This window comes from Coturnix japonica, chromosome 4, assembly GCF_001577835.2.
Source record: "Coturnix japonica isolate 7356 chromosome 4, Coturnix japonica 2.1, whole genome shotgun sequence".
In the NCBI taxonomy this organism is placed as follows: Eukaryota; Metazoa; Chordata; class Aves; order Galliformes; family Phasianidae; genus Coturnix; species Coturnix japonica.
Window position 1 is genome coordinate 22,558,657 of NC_029519.1, and position 21,552 is coordinate 22,580,208.

Consider the following 21,552-nt stretch of genomic DNA (forward strand, 5'->3'; position numbering starts at 1 on the left):
TTTTTTCCTATATCTTCAAAAAGCATCATTTAATAAGAAACATTCGTTTGTGTTAATGAATCCTTAAAAAAAAAAAAAAAAAAAAAAAAAAAGGCAGGCATCCTGTTCTTACAGACAAAATATTATCTGATTTTCTTAGAAACTATATAAAACAGTCAATGTCCTTTGATTTTCCTGTCTCCTCATGAAGTGTCATGTCACCCGTTGCAGCCTTCAGAAATATTTTGCACTGGCCACTGGTGTTATAAGACACTGAGGATGACAGCTGCACTCCTACATTCTGTCACTCGTGCCTTCAGTTTACTGCCAAAGGCGTTTCATGTTGCAGAATGTGTGAGTCTGAAAGCTGAGTTACATTTTCATCCGTGAATGTCTTAAAAGTTGTCTCTCTTTGAGATTGTTTCTTCTGAATATGCAGGTCCAGGCGAGAAGGGGACCCCATTAAACTTGGTTTAAAAAGTTTCACAACATCTTTAGAGAAATGTTCTTTATGGCTTAGCTTTGCAATGCTTTTTTCATATTTATAAATTTAAGCACAGGAGATGATTAAGTGATGTCTTCAAAAGCATGAACACAAGCCCCTTGGGGTTGTTACATTCCTATATGCTCTTTAAGCTTCTATTTTCTGCTGTTGGTGGCTTTGAAACCTTGAGACTTTCAAATTAGTTTTTAATGAGCTAGAAGACCAAACTCTTAATTCAGAGGCTCTCACAGGACACTTTACTGAATGACATGACCTTCTGCACTGCAGAAGCCACAATTCTGACACCATGGAATTTGCTGTGTTTTTTTTCCTTTTCCCCTGAAGTATATGGAGGTTGTTTAAAAACTAAAAAACTGAAAAAAGTTGTCACAAGTGAGTTAAAGAGGCAGCTATCCACCATCATTAACTGTTTCATTCCCTAATTCAATCATGCTTTGTGTATAAGCAAATTTGTATGTATTTGCTTACTGCAAATAGAAACAATGGAAAAACAAATCCAGCTAGCCTTCTGAACTGTATGTTTTTTCATGCTAATTCCCTTGTTAAGCTTAAAAAAGCCAAAGCAACACACCAACAAAACACACATGCACAAAACAAATGACCAGGAGGGCAGAGATTATTAGAAGTAGGTTTTTTGTTGTTGTTTTGTTTTTGCTATTTTTTCCTTTTTTTTTTCATAGCTTCTCTATAAGTGTATACAGTCCTACAGGTATCCCAATTACCTTGTAATTTTCACTGTGACTGATGCAGATCAAAGGCCAGATCTTAGCCCTTCAGGCTGTGTGCAACAGATGCTGTTACAGTGTTAAAGCAATAATTTATCACTGTTGTGTGCTCTCCGTTATACAAACAAAGTAATTTCAGTTCAGAACTGTGTTAATTGATTGTTTCCATTCTTTGCATGCTTCTTGGCCATTTCAGCTTATCGTCTGGAGAGCAGAGCCTTGAGCATGATGAGCAGCTAAATTTATGGTAATTCTTCTTGGCTTCCACCACTTTTCCCCACCACTGTACGAGCTATCACTGCATACTACAACAAAACAACAAAAACTGACAAAAAGACAAAAATAACCCAAACCAAAATAGAAAAACTCCATCACCTGTAATGAAGTTCAAATTTGAGCTCCTCAAGAGAAGAGATATTATGCACATACTGTTCTCATACATTATGTTCTTGTGTTTTTCAGCCACAGTTCCAATGAAATAAGTGATTCTAGTCTTCCTATTATCATATGTTGACCTTGGGCTCCTGGGTAATGGGTACCTTACTCTAGGAAAAAAAAAAGAAAAAAAAAAAGAAATGCCAGCTTTGATTTTGCTAGGCTAATACAGAGACATTGTTATGCTTTCTAAAAACTAATTTCTATTCAGTCTTCATCAAAGATGCCTTTTAATGATTACAATGGGCAATTTTATAAACTTTGTGTAATATATTTCTAGTCACTCTGTACAGTATTTTGTTAGAAAAACTGGTGTTTACAAGGAGGGGCAAGTTTGACTTCCATAGCTTGTTCTGCAATCATTGAATTGCAAGAATTTTATTTCATGGTGATATAACTGCCAGTAACCTCTGTATAAGTAGACAAAATGGAAAGTTGTTGATTGAGAAATCTGACAGTTGGCTTTTTAAACAAAAAATAATAATAAAAAATACAAATTTTAGCTAAGCACATTAATTTGTAGTAGCCTGTCTTCTTCTTCATGTGATGTGCATATTAAATTATTCTTCTGGACATCTAGTTATTCTTGTCATTATAAATACATAGTTGAGTAAGCAATAATTAGATATGGCTCAGTATCTCCAAAAAGTTATAAGCTGTCATGTAATTTCAGAAAATGAGGCAAAATAAAATGCTTGGGTGTACTAGGATATATGTGACAAACATATGCTATTAGTGCGATGAAGCAATATCCAGAATGGAATCCAAGATACTGAGGTATGTGATGATAGTTCAGACATGGTGAAATATGGCATAAGTATACAGTTTTCAGAGGTGGTCCATATAAAGTGTTAATATAAGTATCTATATTTCTGCAAGTTCTCACTTTGGCTTGTAGTACACTTCTGTGTGCTTGTTACTTTTCTTACGCCTGGAAAGTTTCTTTGGATATATATATTCAGATAGTATGAAGTTGAACAAAGGACTTCACCTTCTTCAAAAATACTTCTGTTGACTGACAATTAATAGTTCCAGGAGTGTGCATATGGGCTAGTGAACAGCAGTTAGATTTGCTCTCTGATCATGAACTGCTGTGCTAGATTGAGGTAGGCTTCTCTGCTACATTAATTTGGCTAAGGAGAAAGTCCTCAGAAGGCACTTGAAGATCACTGGTGCAAAGTTTTTCAACAGGGTGTCACAATGCCATGTCCAACAGGATGTCTGTTGTCTTCTCTGGGCTGCTCTGTATGCTGAGATCTTTTCTCAAAAGTGGTAAAATAATAGACTGTATTCAAATGAGTGCAAAAAATGATAGCAATCAAGTGCTAAACAGGATGTAGAGTTTTCAGATAAACATGGTAAACTTGCAGAACCTGGTAGATTACTGTCTCTTTTATCCTTCTTTCAAATTTGAGTATTACAATAAGGAAATGTTGTGTGCCCCGGTGGCGCAGTGGTTAAAAACGCCGCCTTGCAACACTGGGGCCCGGAGTTCGAATCCCCCCTGTGGCGCAAGTGGTAGAAGTACCACTCTGCTACACAGAGGCTCGAATCCCGGGGGCTGGACTCGATGATCTCTAAGGTCCCTTCCAACCCGCACGAAACTATGAAACTATGAAACACGGTGAAGAGAAATAAAGTTATGTTATGGACCAGAGAACATGCAGAAACTGTTTGTAGGGAATTAGGAAACGGGGAGGTGATGATGGCCTTCAAATGCTCATTGAGTAACAGTGAGGAGACCCTGAACTTGATGTATTTGCTTTCATGAGTGTATTTTTCATCAGTTTACAGGACATCTTGAGAATCCACAGACACATGTTGCTGTAAGGTAGAACAAATATGAATGCTAGATTCCGCTTCAAAGTGCAACTACATGTAGTTCTTTTAATAATGAAGGCGTTAAGGCTGAGGCCAAAATGTATTTTGATGCCAAGACGAGATAAAAGTTTTTGTGAATATATGAGTGAATTGGTGACACTTGTTTTAGTCTATATGATGTGTCATTAACATGAACTCCAATTTTTCACATAATAACAATATTGTGATTGCCAGTGATTGGTATTATACTTAGGTTACTCTGAAAATAACTCCTATTTATTTCCATGGAAACTACAACAGATACAAAGAGAACAAGAACACTATTTAAGAAAGCAAATTTTCAGCTAAAAAACACTATTTTTCAATATAGTCACCACCATTAGCTATGCATTTTTGCCAGTGATGAACAAGAGCCTGCCTGCCCCGTAAAAAAGCTGCATGGCCATCTGCAACATGGCTTATCTTTCATATTGTAGTAACTACTGCTAAAATGCACCATTCACTGTGCTCACATCCACTGTTTGTTCTCCATCAGTATTGAGCAAGAGCTGATGAATATTAATGGATAACATTTTTCTGCATGGAGAAATTTAATGGACACACCTTTGCTTTATACACACTTCTATGTCAGGTGCCGTTTTGTCAGACTGCCACTGTGCTGCCCCCTGCCTCATGGCAATAAAATGTAATAGTTATTGGCAAGAAGATCCAGCATCTACTTCCATACCATGAGCATCTGCTTCTGGACCAACATAAGAAAACAAGAGGCGTTACTTTGGGAGCAGCCCTTGTAAAATGTGCAGTGACATAAATGCTGTTATTATCAAAATCCTATTAGTGAGTCCCTGTGTACTGTGCCTGTAGCTCAGATTTATTAACATACCCTTTTGTAGTTCCTTTCATAAAGACTGTTTTACCTCCTATGAAATATTGTTCAGTAATGCCATTAATAAACGTATCTAATTGCAGCATATAACTGAAAGGCTGAATGGCTTGAAATGGATTTGAAGAGAGGTGGGATTATTGCAGTGGAATGTATTGAACAACATATACTGTAGGTCCCTAATTTTTCATACTACTGTATGTCAGAAGAAAGAACATTTAGTATATAGTCAGGCACTTAATGAAAAGAACAAGTCTTTTTATAAAGAGTTGTCAGTAGATGGCAATGTGACTATTTTATACAGTCTTTTTATTTCATGTGAAGCTTAAGACTTGTCACCATCTTCATTTGCTGCTTAAATTACTACATAGTAAAAAATAAAAATAAAAAAATCTCAAAGAGCCCTTTAAAACTATACTTTATATAATTGATAGTTACAAACAGAAACCATGGCCTAAAATCTCCAAAAGTGATCAAAGTTCATTTAAATTTCTAATGGTCAGGGTTGAATAAAAATCATGTCACATAATGTGCTATCAGTAAACAGATTACTGCTCTTAGGCTCTTATGGCTCATGTTGCTACAGACTCAGTAAACCCATGTTTTATTGATAGCTAGACACTTTAGCCATAACTCATCTAAAACTATGGTACTTATAATGAGCACCAGAAGGAATAACAAAAATAAACATGTTCTTGTGCTGTCAACAGTAGTGCCACTATAAGGCTTACTGGTGTTTCTTCTTTCCTCCTTCTTCATAGTGATTCCAGCTAGGGAGAAATAAAGGTTTGGGACATGAAGTTCATCAAATGGCATTAGATTAGATAGTACTGTCATATAAAACATGAGCAACTACAATAAAAATGTATGTGTTTAGTTGTTAGTTGCTGCTGTTAATATTTTATGTCACAGCACTGCAAAGAAACATAATGCATTAGATGTATGTGTGGCAAATGACTTGGAAAAAAAATGTAGTAATACTCCTCTTCAGGATGTGTTGGTTTTTAACGGTGACATGGATTGAAAAGCCCAAATTGCCATTGTTTCTTTATGTTCTGAGGTGATGGACCCATGCTTGCATTTATAAAATAAATATAATGAAATGCTTCAAAAGCATTTGTTGGGGGCTTAGGAAGATGCAGCATTAGCTGTGCCTACTATGCCTTTCACATTCAGTAGATTACTGTAAAGGCTCTGGTGAATGCTGAGATTCCTCAGAAAGTTACAAATCTAGCTACTCAGCTCTTCTTTTTCTGTTAGGTTGTTCATACATAAAAGAAACCTTCATTTTTACAGTACTGTCCTAGAGCTGCCCTAGATATTGTTCACACTCGCTCACAGATGGCATGGCCACTGGTTGGTGAAGGTGCTGGCCCTGAGGTGACGCTACCATGCCAGGCCTGCTGTGGGAAGAGGACGAGGTCTAAGGAGCTCCTTACTTGGTCTCTGGAGCTCTGAAAGCAGACTGGCTGTTCCACAGGGAAGTTTGCCAGGAAGAAGTTGCTATAGGGAGCAGTTATTGAGCGTGGAGCATTTTGGGGTATTGAAACAATTACAACAGCTGCTCACAACTGGAAGTTGAATTATTCTTTGATCTCTTAAGGGAATAAATCCTTTCATTGTAGCCTGAACACCAAACTGTTGTTTTCAGCTCCTTGCTTCTATTAGCTGGCTTAACTAGCTTGCTTGTGAGGGAGCAGAAGTGACTTACATTTGTCAGGTATTTCTTGGAAGTATTTCTTAGTCATTCACAGTGAATGTATCTTCTTTTCCTAAATGCAACAGGAATGAATAATAAGCGGTAGTTTTCTTCCAACTTGTAATTTCCATTCAATCCTGCACCCAAGGAAGTCTATTTCTGTTCTCAAGGCCAGGCCTACAGCTGCTTTTCTGGCTTCCTGGTGATTTTCTGCCTACATGTACCAACACATCCACCTTCTGTCAATACAGGACTCTACATTTTCAATCAATCCCCTGGGTCTTCCCACATGGTTTTCTGTTGTTTCAGCTGTTTTCCTCTATTAAAGATCTTAATTACTTTGAACAAAGGGCTGCTGGCATGCACAAAGCCTGATTTCCCACGGATCAGAGGCACACTTGCTGGCAGCCATTAACACCTTCAAGTACAGTGTTCTTCAGCCTGGGGCTTGGAAACCCCCTACTCGGATTTAAAATCCTTCAATGGTGAAAGCATCTGCCAGGATGCCTGCTTGGCCTCTCTCTGCTAGCTACCTGTGGAAGGGGCATCCTTAAAGGACCTCAGTGTTTAAATGGTTTGATCAGGACTTCTGTTTCATGCTGCCTATTAGGTAAATAATATATTTAAATGATTGTGTTTGATCCTAGTTTTGCCCAAGTGCACTTTTACTTTCTGTAAATAGATTTTAAAATATAAAATCATTTCTGCTCTCTGAAGAGCAGCTGTCTTGCCCAAGTCACTTAGAACAGGACATTCTGTTCTACCAAATGATGTACTTATGATTATTCTTAAATGTAGATTTTGGGAAGAGCTGTAGATTATTAAATAACAGGAAATATTCTGATATTTTGCCAGTGTTTATACATTTCTGTGGAAAGGAAATTTTTGCTTCCCTCCATGCTTAACAAAAAGAATGTTAAACATTTTGTTAGTCTCCACTGTATTTCATATCTGATTATGCCTACTGTTTTTTTTTTGTTTTTGGTTTGTTTTTTTTTTTTTGTTTTTGTTTTGTTTTCTGTTTTTTTTCTATGAATGTCCCTACTGTAACATTAAAAAAAAAAAAAAAAAGGATCCAATGACCCTTCTTCCTTACCAGTCTCCTGGAAGCAATCCTTAAGAAATTCATGAGAAGGGTGACATTTAGTAGAATTATATATAAATTGAAGTTCCTGAATGGTTGAACACAAACTCCTCCTATATTATTAGGAGCTGAAGACTGTGTCTTATGTCATCCCACTGCTAATTTTTCCTAGCTATGTAATAGGATTTCAGATTTAACTTATATGCTTAATGTCATGAATTATTATCCATACTTTGGAAAAGACAGAGATATTTTAAAACTATACACAATGTTAAAAGAAAAACTCTTACCTTCAAACTTGCTCTGATCTTTTGCCAGAGTTTGGTAAAACATATGTATATTTTTGTTCTTATTCTTACACAAGTTCTGTCAATACGTTTAGCCTGAGGATGGCTATTTTATGATCAGTCACCTTCTTAGGCTCAATAGACTACAACTATGGCTGTGCAATGCTCACCAAAATGCAAAAAAATGGGAAATGCCTTAATGTAGCTCTTTGCCTATTGGTTTTGAACTAATAAATATTGACCTTCACTCTTCCGGAAGACTACCCCACATTATTAACTTCTTACTTTAGGTGTATTCTTTTCTCAGTAAGGAAGCCTTACAATATTAAAATGAAACAACACAGAAACCCCCATGAAAACTCATTTTGGATGTTCAAAATCATACAGTTGTCTCATTATAAAGTATCATTTATGCTGACAAAATAGCTCCTGTGCTTTGTGTGTGTTATGTAGAGGTTATAAAAATTAGATGCATTTGACATATCTAATTCAATATTCTCATTAATTCCTTTCACTGAATGTTTTAATGCCAATCATGCAGAACTTATTAAAATATGTCAAGTTCTTCTTAATTATCATAAAATTGTATTACAGTAAAAGCAAAGTGCTTGCTTAAAAAGTTCAAACAACATAAGTGAACTTATAGTTATACAAATAAACACTGCAAAAATTTCAGGCAGAAAAATGTCAGAATAAAAAAAAAAGCTTTCATTAGGTAACCACACTTCTCTGCTCTCATGTTTCACCTGGAGATTAAAGATGGGCCTTTTCCAGAAAATGTCGGATTTTTATTTTTCATGGGAAGGAATCAAATGCTTCACATTAATTTCAATATGCATTTTAGTTATCTGAAGTGGAGGGTTTTTTGTTGCTTTTAAACTAGAGATTTCAGTATTATCCACTGTTTGAAGTTTGAGAGTGAGAGAGATGCAAATGGAAGGGGGGAAAATATACTCCAAAACCACATGCAAATATTAATGCATTTTCTTTGATCTTGTATGAAAAATATTGTAGACTTCTGAGGGCTAGAAATGTCACAGATAAAATCAGCATCTTTTATAATGGTGAGCACTGCTTTCATCACTTTCTTGACTTACCAGTATTCTGACTTAAGGTCTTCCAGTTCTGAGACTTGATTTCATAATTTACAGTTAGTCCAACAGGCGTTAGATCTTGCCACTTCTTCAGTTTCTTTTTAGTCTTTAGATCCATCATTTAATGGGTGGAGAACAGAGAGACAACATCTAAAGATGTGCTTAGAAGAGGAATGGGAAAGCTTCACTTTTTATTATCAACTTGCCTCCTGCCAAGAGATATTTCTGTAAATCAGACCAAAGTGTAAATAGATCATGTAGACCTCTTGTTACTTCTGTAGTCTTAGAGGAGCCTGGAATATTTTCCATACAGTTATATTTCAAAGGATGAAGCTGGATGTACTCCTAAGTGGCAACTCTCAAACTACAATCTGAGGATTGCTATCTCTTTCCACTGGGATCCTCTTGATATTTTTATGACTCATCTTTTATCCTGCTTTTTAAAGTATTACATGTAGCTGACGGATTCACCTCATTCCACTCTCCCAAGAAGTAATACTTGCAGATATGTATTGAAGTTTTATGCCAAGGAGTGGGAATGGAATGTGAGTCAGTGAATTAAAAAAAACAAACCAACACACAGACAAAAAACAAACCAACAAACCAAACAAAAAGCACTTATCATAAAGTGTTACTGTCAGAGGAAATGGTCTAAGATTTTAAGAAAAAAATCCATAAGTGGGATTCTCCAGCATGTGAAAATCATAATATATGCAGAAAAAAAACCTTAATTTCAACAAAAATACCTTGTTGCTCACATAACCTCAAATTTCTATACTGAAAATAAGGTGATCTGTCAGGTCCCATCACAGTGAAAAATGCAGCCAGGACTGTGAATGGACAGATCTTGGCACAGGTGGTGTGCGGGGAAAAGCACTGGGGTCCCTTGCAGCAGCAAGGACTTTTGGAATATAGCTGTGGGAGAGAATTGAGGGGCATCCTGGGTTGGAATGTTAGGGCCTATTAATACTCTGAAGATAACAGTGGGAAAAATACAGTTTTAAATAATCTCCCTGATGTGCCTGGTTTACCCTTTTCTGTCAGAAATTTGCAGCTTTGCTCACAGTGTTAAAGCAAGGAAAAAAATGTTTTTAAAAAAAGTATGTTAGGTGAACCAGTTATCTAAAGCAATGTTATCATCTAAGATGTGCCTCTTAGATGAGGCTGATGGGGTTTGTGCGAAGCAGCAAGCAGAATGTGGTGGATGCATGACTGCCTGTACAAGAGTCTGCCTGATATTCATCACAAATTTATTCAGTGTGTGAGCTGGTCTTCTTCTGTGCTACTGATGCATACTTTCATTTACATTCCTTTTTTTTTTTTTTTTTTTTTTTTTTTTTTGTGTGTGTGTGTGTGTGTGTGTGTGCGTGTGCTCAAATATATGCCGTTGCTCTTCAGAAGTCCATGAACATCATAGCAACTTACCCACAGTTCAGCTCATATGTAACCTGATGTAGGAGAGGGCATGAATTTTAATAGCAAATAATTGAGATGATAAGGAGGACAATGAAATTGGTACCACGAATGCTGTAGCAATACTAAGCAATACAGTTTCTGTTACAAGATTTGTTATGTTGCTCTCAAGAACAGCTGTAAAATTATCAGTCTTAAAATTTAAAGCAGAAAAAGTGTAGCTTTTGCTGTGTTTGGTTCCTAACTGATACAACAGAGCTAACAGGGAAACATCAGTAGCACTCTGTCTGGAATAGACAAAAATATAGGGGAGACCTGCTATAAAGCTTACTGTATTAGTCTTCCTGTCAAGACACTTTACATCAGTTGGACAGAGCTGAGAAAAAAAAAAAAAACCACACAAAAATTAGTGTTCTCATGAAGAATATCTTTCTGTGATGTACAATGTTATATAGATATATGATCCTATGATTTATTTCTAGCACATTTTAAAGGAATATATGTATTTTCTCTGTGGAAGAGTTGTGTTCTAGCACCCCTGTAAAAGTGAGTACTGTGCTGTGTGTAGTTGAAAAGAAGCCTTGATGCCCAAACTCAAAGGGTTTAATCTCCTAGTAACAATGATTTAAAGAGGTAACATAAATGCTTAGTGGCCACAGATTTGTGGGGATTTTGTTTTTCAAGAAGGCAGTTTATCTTCTGCAATTCCATGGAAAGGGTTTGCTTTTCTGATTCTGCATTACTTCAGCCAAGACTATAGGAGTCCTTTTTGTGAAGATGGTGTAGGACTTTTATGTACATGGCAGTTTTCAACCTGAAAGTGCACTTTTGAAATACATGTATTTAAATAAGGCTATTATGCTTAAAATCTTAATGGTGGCCATTGGTGGTGCTGTTAATCTGAGCTTTGTGTTCTTGGGATACTCATATAGTTACATAAGTAATTTTTAACCTGTTGGCACTGTAGTTTGGCTAGTGTTTTTTTGTTTTGTTTTGTTTTGTTTTTTATAAAGAAAAGTTGTGGATTGTAGTTGTAGAATGTTTCTTCAGCGAGAACACATTTTTAATTTAGTTGCTTCTTTTTAAATTGATGATGTGGTATGAGCTGCTCATCTTGATCACCCAGATGCATGAAAATGAAAAGTGGTCAAATGAAATGGCCAAATCCTGTTCACTGTTTTGTTAATGGCACTGAAAACAATAAGCAGAATTTAGCCCATTATTTTTTCACTAGTATTTTGGAGACTCTTGAATATATGTCATGCTAAAACAAAACCTGTTCCATCATTCCTCAGGACAGATTTGTCTAAGAAAGCCCTAGACATGTGCTAGACTTGCTAATGGCAGTAAGAAAAATACTTGCACACCAACCTTGGCATTCTCATCTGAAAGATGGTGTAAAATATTCATTAGCAATATGATTTCTTAAAAATGGAACAGAGTTTGTATTCAGTATTAGTCATCAATTTCAAATGCCTTGTAAAACTCACGCAGAAAAAGACATGCTACTCAGTTATTTCAGCTCTGAATTGCATTGTGCTAAGAGTTTAAATCATACCCTTTTGTCACTTTAATGCAAAGTGGATTTTTTTGTATTAAGGAATGTAGACCAAGATGTGATTTAGGATGAATCTTGTCAAGATATAGCTCCATATTAAATTCTTGGAGAACCTGGCTGAAGACCAACGTTAATGTGAGAAATGTCTAGAGTAGGAAGCTTTATGTCAGTGAGGAAGACTTTGTGGGTTCTTGCAGCCTCCAGAAGTGCACTTGTCAGTTCTCACACAGCTAAGGCGTTACTGTCAAGTTATAACCACTTAGAAACACCTTTCTGCCTAATACTGTGGTATACAGAGAGTCTAATTTTCTGAAGGAAGTCACAAAAATAGAGATTTTTCGCCTGGAGGAATAGGATAGAATTTGTCTTGCTATCAAAGGAATCCTCTTCTAAGAGGAGAAGCCATCAGAAAGTATAGCAGTTGAAATATAAAGCTGTACAAACCTTCAAACTCTAAGTATAAAGGGGTGTCAAATAGCTGATAGTTTTTCTTTCTTTTCTCAAGTTTTGATAGAAGGATCCTTCAGCTGATCAAATGTAAAGAGACGACAAGTAATTTATAAGGGATCATATTCACTATGTAAATGATTGCAGTGAAAAAAACGAAAGCTCATTTCTCCCAAGTGCTTGCATATACAGCAGTTACTCATCACATAAGACTTATGGATGGATTCTTAGATTCTGACAGCGCATTAGGTACAGAGGTAAAAGCACAGGGGAAATGAATGAAAGAAATAGCATGACTCTAAGATGTCGGTGCAGCCAAAGTATAACAGATTTGTCACTGGAGATAAAACAGTGTAATTCAAATATAAAAAGGCTCCACCAAGAGGAAAAGAGCGAGGATTTTTCCTTTTCTTGCTTTTGACTTGATTTAAATGAATAATGTGAGGTTAGCTGTGTTGGGTGTTGTGGGCACCTTCTGTGATTAAAATTCACTGGGGTTGAATCTGCTCTACTGGATTAGCTCTGAATCCCCAGGTTTCATGCTGTTGCTTTGTAAAAGGTGAACCAGCATGAATTCATTGTGGAAGCGGCCCAAAATATTCTGTTGAAAGTAGTTTCTTTATTAAGATTATTTTCTGTGTGCTCTTTATAGACAGTTCTGACTTCTTAGCAAAAAGTGATACATGAAAACAGAAACTTTCAGCTTTCAGCTAAAAGATAGAAACCTTTGATTTGAAAATGCTGCTGTGCTGGTTCACAAGTGTTGTGCTCTACTAACGTGTCTGGTTCTCAGAAGCAAATGTTATTGAATTCCAGCTCTCATGAGGCTGAATTTATTACCTGTCTGGGGGATTGTTAATTCTGCTATTTCAGTACGTCGAAACATACCAAAATTTTGTGGGGCAGACAGGAAGCAAGACTCATATTTTGACATCTTTTAATTATGGTACAGTAATTTATGGGCACACATATGCATACACAGTATAATCAACTCCTATTTTAGGATGTACAGAGACCTGAATCTTTTCACTTGAATTATACTTAACTGTCTTCTCCCTCTCATACTAGTAGATCAGTGCTTGATGTATAAGGGACAGGTTGTCATCAGATGAACTCCTTTTCATCATCACTAATAACTGTAGACATGAAATATTACTCAATTTTCTTGAGCTAGGAAGGGAGCTTTATTCTAAGGGAAGGCTTTAAAAAAATTGTTTCAACATTTCAATCTTGTGTCACATTGCACGTTGCTGTTACATGTCTTAACTCCAGTGCTTTTGGGTAACCTCCTAGGAGATGGAAGTTTAGCATACACACTCCTTCCAAAAATTTATTTTTAGATGGGATGCATTTGGTACCTCATTACAAAGTACCAAGGCATTATGAGACCTCATGGCTGTGCCTAAACTGCTAACAGGGAACACCAGGGATTGTTGGAGTCGATAGGAGTGCATAGTGTCTGCACACAGGCTGGTTCTGAACAGTGGAATAGAGAATCTAAGATTAATTGCAGAGAATGTGTGCTTATTCTTGGATTTACTCCTTCATGTAAACACAGGCACTTTAGTAGTAAAGCTGAGCTAACTGAGTTTGTTTTGGTGAGGATTTTTGATGTTGTTATACTTTAAAAGCCATAAAAATGACTCAGTTTCTCAGGCAACAAAGGAATTATGAAGATGGGACAAATTCATAGTCAGCTACTTTAGTATTCTTGTTTTGTTCTCTGCAACTTAAATCATGTTTCCCATTCCTTCATTGCTGAAATTTTGACACAGAGAATAAGACAAATTTATGAGTACAATTCTTGACTTAATATTTGCTATGACTCCTCTGACTTAAACTAGCAGAGTGAAGGTTTTTTTTCTTTGAATGTAAGCACCCACTTGAACTATCCAAATGTCTCGTCCTACTTCAGTGAAACACAATGAGTGCATTAATTAATGCATTAACATGCTTGACTACTTCTTATTTTATATTTGCTTGTCATGTAAGCATTTTGACGTGATCTTTAAAGAAGTACAAATATGCAAATCTCAGAGAATTCATAATGAAGATTTTTTGCTTGTTTGTTACTTGAAACAATGCAGGTATGTTGCAGCGATGTTAATTTGTACTAGGGAAAAAGAAATTCAAAAGAAAGGTTTTTATTATGAGATTTTTCTTAGACTGTTTTATTTTTCTTTTTACCAGATATGATTGCAAGAAGAAAAGCAGCAATCATCTCCATAGCAGAGCAGCAACAAATCTCAGGCAGGATGGGTACCCACAGGTGCACTCTGAGTGACTGATGGCAGAAAGCAACACTCTGCAAGTTCCATGTGAGTAATTTGAAAGAATAATTGATTTGACTAATGAAGGCGTCTTTCCTATTTGTGAATAGTCCATGTGAAAATTCTTTTTGCATTATTTTAATTGCTATTTTAAAATCTGCCTACACTTTTTAATGAAGGAATTTCAGTTGTTCAGCTTGTTAACTGCTCACTATTAGCATTTCCTGGAAGCAACCAGTGTTTCTGAGTGCCCCTGGTTTATTCAGTCTTATGCTCTTCCTGGTTACCTCAGTAGGGGATTTCCAAATTTGAGGCAATAGATCTTATTAATGGCAGTGACTGCAATAAGACATAGTTCTGGCATCTAAAGTATCTTGATGGATATTATAAAAATCACTGAATCCTATTTTTAGTATTATTCCAAGTATGTTATTTTTAAAATTGGAATATGTTACCTTTTCTTTTTTTCATGCATTCGAAAGAGAAGATGTATAAGAACCTGGAATTCTACTTAGTCTTTGTATCACAGGATGCTAGCTTGTATTTTCATTTGCAGTGTATTTATGCTATATTCTTATGGGAAATAAATAAATAAATAAGTACTGTTGAACATTATAATTAGCTTTTATCTATTCAGGCTTTGTTGTGTATTCATTGTTTTTTAAAAACAACAACAAAGCAAATGGAAAACCAACAACAAACAAAGTATCCTCTGGCTAAGTTTTTGCTGGGTACTATGCTTATTAAAGTCCAGACACAGTGTCCTCCTAAATTGCTCCTAGGTGGTCTCAGTTCCTCCTTTGGAAAAGAGACAATCTGTTGCACTCATGGCTCTGGTAGCTCACATGACTGAAATACACTGATTTGCTTTTTGTTTTAGTTTTGTGCTGCCCTAGATGCCAAAACAGTGGAATTCGTCATAGTGGATGTGTCTATTTTAAAGGACTATTCCTGCCACACACTCACACCAGCAGCCATTTATAAGGAAGATACTGAATTCTGATCAGATCTTTTTGCTTTTCTTTGTGCAATGAGAACATGGGAGAGGCGTGAAAAAGCAGAATTTTTGTGAGATGGTTTATAGTTGGTATCTACCTATGCCTTGAGTGCTGTTAGGCACAGAGGGAAGACAAAGCAATCCTGCAGACTTTTAAGAGCAGAACAATAAAAACACTGCAGATTTGAAGGGGAGGTGGAGATGGTTGGGGATGTTATTGGAAACACTTCTGGTATAATGAGGGTTTTGTTCCCTGCTTTGAGACCAGCAAAGTGTGTCTGGCATTGCCTGCAATCAGTTATTCTAAGTAGCATCTAGTGATGTCAAGATTCTTCATGGGATGTAGGTCTACACTGTAGATTTTTTCCTGCATTAAATGAGAGGACTTAATCTTTTGTGATTCACTCCTGCCAGCCAAGATGGTTCAGCTGTGCTGTAAAGTGTAATGTGCCTGGAAGAAGGCTTCTTTTCTTTTGAGGTGTCTTGATTTCCTACTGAAAATGATTTTTGTGTTTAAATATTGCTAGATTTTTCCTGTGGCCTATGAATATGTCTAAAATCTGTCTTATACTCCTTCTCTAACTATCACACTTATGTCATAACCCTGCACTGATCCCATGATACATGCAAGCAGAGGAGACCATGTTCCCAGCTCTATGTTGCACTGAAATAAATATCAGGATAAAGGATGATAGCACAGATGATTCAACTTTGCACCTCTGTGTACCCCTCAGAAAACAGGGTGGAGCTCTTTCTTTTTTCTTCCTCCCTCTGTCTAGAATAAGAAATAAGAACAGTGAAACTTGATAAAACTTTCACTGGCTTCATGACTCATGCAGACTAAAACAGCTCAGGGAATCTCAGAAATAGCTCTAAAGTACTTGTGTAGGTGTTTTAAAATCACAGGAGAGATAAGCTCTAATACGTGATGATCTTCTAGTCACAGTATGGTAAATTATTACTGTGATCTTCCATAAATTGCAAGTCCAAGGGAGAGGGAAGCTTGGCATCTATCAAAAATCTATCAAATTTCTCTTCTATGTGAAACAACTTTCTACTAGAATATTTGGCCTGCTCTCATAAACCAGTATTGGTTAAGTTCTGCTGGTTGTACCCACAAAGTGGCAAGCCGCATACAAGAAACTCAGTTCTGAGGGCAGTGTAAATGAGCTGAACATGACTTTTTTTTTTTGAGTGAATAAATTCAATTTAAGCTTACTTAAGTGTTGGAGTTTGTCTGACTGCTATTTCTAAGACAATAAGCTAGTCTTCTCTGCTTAGCAGCAGACTGGTTTTTCAAGAAACAAACATAAAAACCCCAAATCAGAAACATCACTTTAAAGTGTTTTCCTCTGAATCTGAAGCATATAAAGGAACATAGAAAAGTGTGCCATTTTACCAGTTTGACTTAGTGCTAGACAGAAATATGGATTTTAAAACACTTATATTTATAGACAAGCTTTACGTGCCAACCAGATAGCAAAGAACGATTTACAGGCAATTAGAGCTTGTGCCACCAAAATGACTTAAGGGCTTAAGTCCTTTTGTCTCCTACATCTGGAATGATGACCCTCAGAAGGAAGTTAAAACCCTTGTTCACTTTATAGTGCTGCAGATTTCATAATCACTCCTGAAGGGTTTTTTTGTGATCTTAATAATCTCCTGAGCATGTCATTGTGTATCCACAGACATGCTGTTACATCAGTTGAAATGCTCTTCCAAGCCTTCATAACACTTAGTGATGCAAATCTATTGTAGTTACATCATGTCAAGATGTTGGCAAATAATGTCACTGGGAATCTGTGGAGCACATGTCACAATACAGAAGTGAAATGATGTCATCAGAGCAATTTCAAAACCAGAGCCATTTGATTATCAAGGTGATTATCAAAGACACATCGAAAGTACTTGTAACTTGGTCCGTGTTACCAGATAACCTGTTTCTGATCAATGGCTTAATCTTCCTTATGTTAGCCTTTAAAAAAAGAGTAAATATGCCCATTTAACAGAATGTCACATTTTGGTATGTGATAGCAAACAAGGAACAATGTGATGTTCTCTAATTGGCAATGAAGTTAATTAAAATTATCTGCTAGGAATTGTTTAACCTTATTTTGAATGTGATTGCTATGTGAGGGAAGTAAAATATGTTTCAGCCACTCTCTACTGCCCAATTGGCTCTCTCTCCTTCAATTGGCAGAAGGTGAAACCTCAGGGGCTTGGGGAGCAAATTTACCAGGACAGCTCTATTTTGTGCTAAGCAACTTGGACTAGGCAGAGGCAGCAACTGTAGCAGCTGGAATATGGCAGTTTGGATAGTGAAGGCTAGAAATCTAAAGGCTGGGAGTGCACGAGGTTTCCAATTAGGATTGAATTCTTAGTATGATTATTACAGTACATGCCAGGGAAGAGATATTCCTTGTCAGAAATTCTGTGGAAGGGAGTAATGTAGAAAGGAAAGGAAGAGAGGTCATTCTACCTGGTTAGAACTAAATGTAAGTTCAACTAAAATTTTACCATGTGGTATAAAGACATTTGCATCTGCCAGTCTAAAATAACTGAGTAGAGCAATAGAAGTGATAACTGACATGTATAATTTTGAATCTGTGTATACCAAATGCACATAGTCATTATTGTCTGAAATCTAAGATAGTGAAATTTTTCAAAAAATCAGATTTTTTCTTATTTAACAGGCATTGAAAGAAAATGAAATAAAAGGAAGAAAAATAAGGAAATTAGTCTGTTTCACAGTGTATTTTCACACTGAAGAGCACTGAATAATCATTTTGCACTTGTATGATTCTTAAAGAATCATGTATATAATTTCTTGTTTATTGTAATAATCAAACTAAGAGTTGAGCAAGCAATGCAGTAAATAAATAAACACAGTCATTCATCTGTGATTATCACTTTGTAGATGAATTAATGTTGCTCAGAAACAAACTTGTGTTTAGTCTATTCCAGAAAATTTTAAGAGACTCAGTTTTCTTAATGCAATCTTCCTGGTCAGTAAACTCAAAATTATAACTTGATTTTCAGTGTACAATTTCAGTGTTCACAGAAATAGAAGGTCAAAGTTGTAAAGTTAATAATCTGGAATAAATTGCAGTGATGCTAAATATTGTCTTCATTAGAAAATACATTACATGAAATAATAGTGTATTTCATTGGGAAAAAAATCTAATTATTTGCATAACTTCTGTAATAATCTTTCTCCTTTCTCTAAGCAGTAACAATTAATCAGGCTGGGCTATCAAACATTAATCTGTTTATTTTATTTTTTATTTTTTTTATTTTATGAAGATAATTACATTTCCAAATAGAAAAGAAAGTGTAGCCTTATATGAGAAATGCATGGGAAAATGCTAACATTTTTCATAATGTGAATAAATTGATTTAAAAAAAAAAAAAAGAATAGATAATTAAGTATGTATAGATCCAAAGACCAATTTGAGTCTGTTTGATGCACAGTTAACTGGCTTTTTAAACTGGAAAGAATAATTTACTAGGGATTAATTTGAAACAAAATGATTTGGAAACCAAAATCTGTTTATGTAAGCAGTACCTCTTGTTCATTACCACATTTTTACATTAAAATTCCGTCCTGCTTATTTCAACATAATTGCAAAATTTAATTGATTCCAGTTTGATTAATTGATTCCAGTAAGAATAGAACTGAACTTCAAGAGTCTTTACTCCTTTCCTTTCCTTTTCAACAGAATATGAAAAGAATTAGAAATATCATCATGGAGATGATGATTTTCAGATGTGCAGACTAAGTGTTTAAACCATCCTCCTGTGAAGCAATGTGCTATCAGGTGTTACGGAATCTTACAAAGTTATAATTCACCTCAAAACACACCACTGAAATAAATATTGAAACTGCATAAAAATAAGATATATCTCTTGAATATGCTCAGACATTACAGATAATCTGAACCTTCCTCCTAGTACTATTGCATCCCAACAAAGAAATGTGCTTGCCTGAGCCTGTGAGGACTGGATCTGTTTTCTCCTTCTGTTTGCAATGCACTTAAAACTAAGTCAGGTGTCTCTGAAGTTTTCATTGATTGTAACAACCTGTGACTATACCAGATGGAGAAGAGAAAAAACAGATTTTACAAGACTCTTTTACGATGCAGGGTGGGAAAGTACATGCTCTGACAGCTTCTTACATCTCAGTTCTTTCTGGACCGCTGCTTGGGGTTCATAGCCTCCAGGTAATGTGGGAGTAGTAGCTTACATGACAGTCTTTGTGGCTGAGAATGGGTTTCTGGTGAAGAGCTCAAAATAGGTGCTATGTCTCTAAAGCTGCTATTTCCCTACCCTTGATGATCATGGTTAGCATAAATCTAAAATGGAGCAGCCCAGAATCTCTAGTGAGTTTCTTTCAAGTTTAGTTCTTGTAGGAAAATTTCCTAGTAATTTTCAAAAAATGAGTAAACTTTCTAGATTCAGAAGGGCCTTAAAAAAAACAGTCATATTTGGTCTTCTTTTAATTTATTCACTGAAAATATATTAACACAAACAAAATGTTGCAAGCAAACCTCTTAAGAGATTATCTGCATTTTGCCTGAAAGAAAATAAGTTAACAATTGACTGTTGCAGACATTAAAAATATCACTTGAATTGTGACACTGCTGTGAATTTGAATATAAATGCTTAACAGATCCAAGGAACATGAAAACTTTCAAGAAGATGGAATTCCAATTCTCAATTTCTGGAAAGAGAATACATATGTAATAAACAATTGGGAAGTAGTCCAACTCCTTAGGAAAATTATTTCCTTCCTTTAGCTTCTGTCTGCCCAATATTTACATTCAGAATAACACAGCTAAAAAGTTGTAGGAAAAGTAATGTCTTAGAAGGCTACAAGAATTAAGCAATCTGTTTCTTGGAGTATGGAGTATGGACCAGTTGAATAACCGCTTTTTAAAAGTTTAAAAGTTAGATTTTTTTACTTCCAGTGAGAGATTTGAGCACTGGCACAAAATTCTGGCTTATAGTCACTGATAGAATGCTTTGTTGGTTGTTTTCAAAAGCAATATAATGCAGGAACTTAAACCATGCATTTTTGGTTATTAGTTTTTTTGTTTGTTTGTTTGATTGATTTTTGTTTTTTTGTGTTTTTGTTTTTTTTTTTTTTCTCTGTCTTGGATGTTAAGTTGAAAAGTTGTTATTTCAAGTATTTGGGGAAAAAACAAAGCAAAGCAAAAAACAGCATCCAAACCACATAACAAAATGCAATTTTATGTATTTATTTATTTTTAAAATTCTGCCTGCAATTGGCAAATTAGATTTAGGGTCCTATCTCAACATCTCCTGCTGCAGATGGGGAAAACAACTGACCTAAAAACCTTTGTGGTTTTTAAAATATGAATGAGCAAGAGAAAAGTTGCACAGCTGTCAGACTATCAAAAAGGAATTCAAGCTTCTTGTTATATGTAACATTTATTAATTAATTTGTAAATGTCATCAACTATAGCTTTTGTTGTCATCACTGAGGATTTGGATTCTGGATTTCCTCAGCCTTTTTCAGAGGAGTTATCTACTCCAGTTATATCTTTTGTATAGCTTTGATATGAATGCAACAACTATTTTCTTGTGTATTTTGCTTACAACTTTCTTCTAAAAATTTTTAAAAGAGATTTAAAAGCATTAAGAAAATTAAAAACAAAGAAGTAGATGGAGAGAGAAAAAGCTAGAGAAATGAGGCATACTAGCAAATTCCCATCCATATTGGAAATTATTATAGATCCATTTGGAATATTATTGTGTATGGGAAATAGATAATCACAGCCTGAACCTCTGATTAATCAGCTGAGTTGAGGTGAGTGTTGGGTCAGCTGTGGGAGCACCGGTAAGGGTAATTCAGCTGTGCTCCTGGAAGGGATAGAGGTTGACTCCACCTCCTCTAGACCTCATTTAAGGGCTGACCAACACTGAGGCATCATCTCTTGGAGGTTGCTCCTCAGTGGAGATTGCCTCAGCATTTCCCAGCAGACTGAGGGCTTCCTTATGGGTGAGTTTTTCCTGTAAATAACCTTTTGGATATTTACTACTATCTTTACATTATTGTCACTGTACAAACTTGGCATATTTTTGTTCATATTTGATTAGTCGCTCAGAAAATAAAACAGAAAATGGGCAACTGGACCTCAGAAAGTAAGATAAAGAAAACATGCAATTAATTTCACTAGCAAACTACAATAAAAAAGCAGTGATTGATAAAGTGTTTAAAATCTGTTGAGCACAACACCGAAGATTGTGTTGCTTTACACAGTCAACTATTCAATTAATCCCAAGAAGGAATGACTGAGGATGAGTAATAATTAGCATGTGAACTATTGTAAAA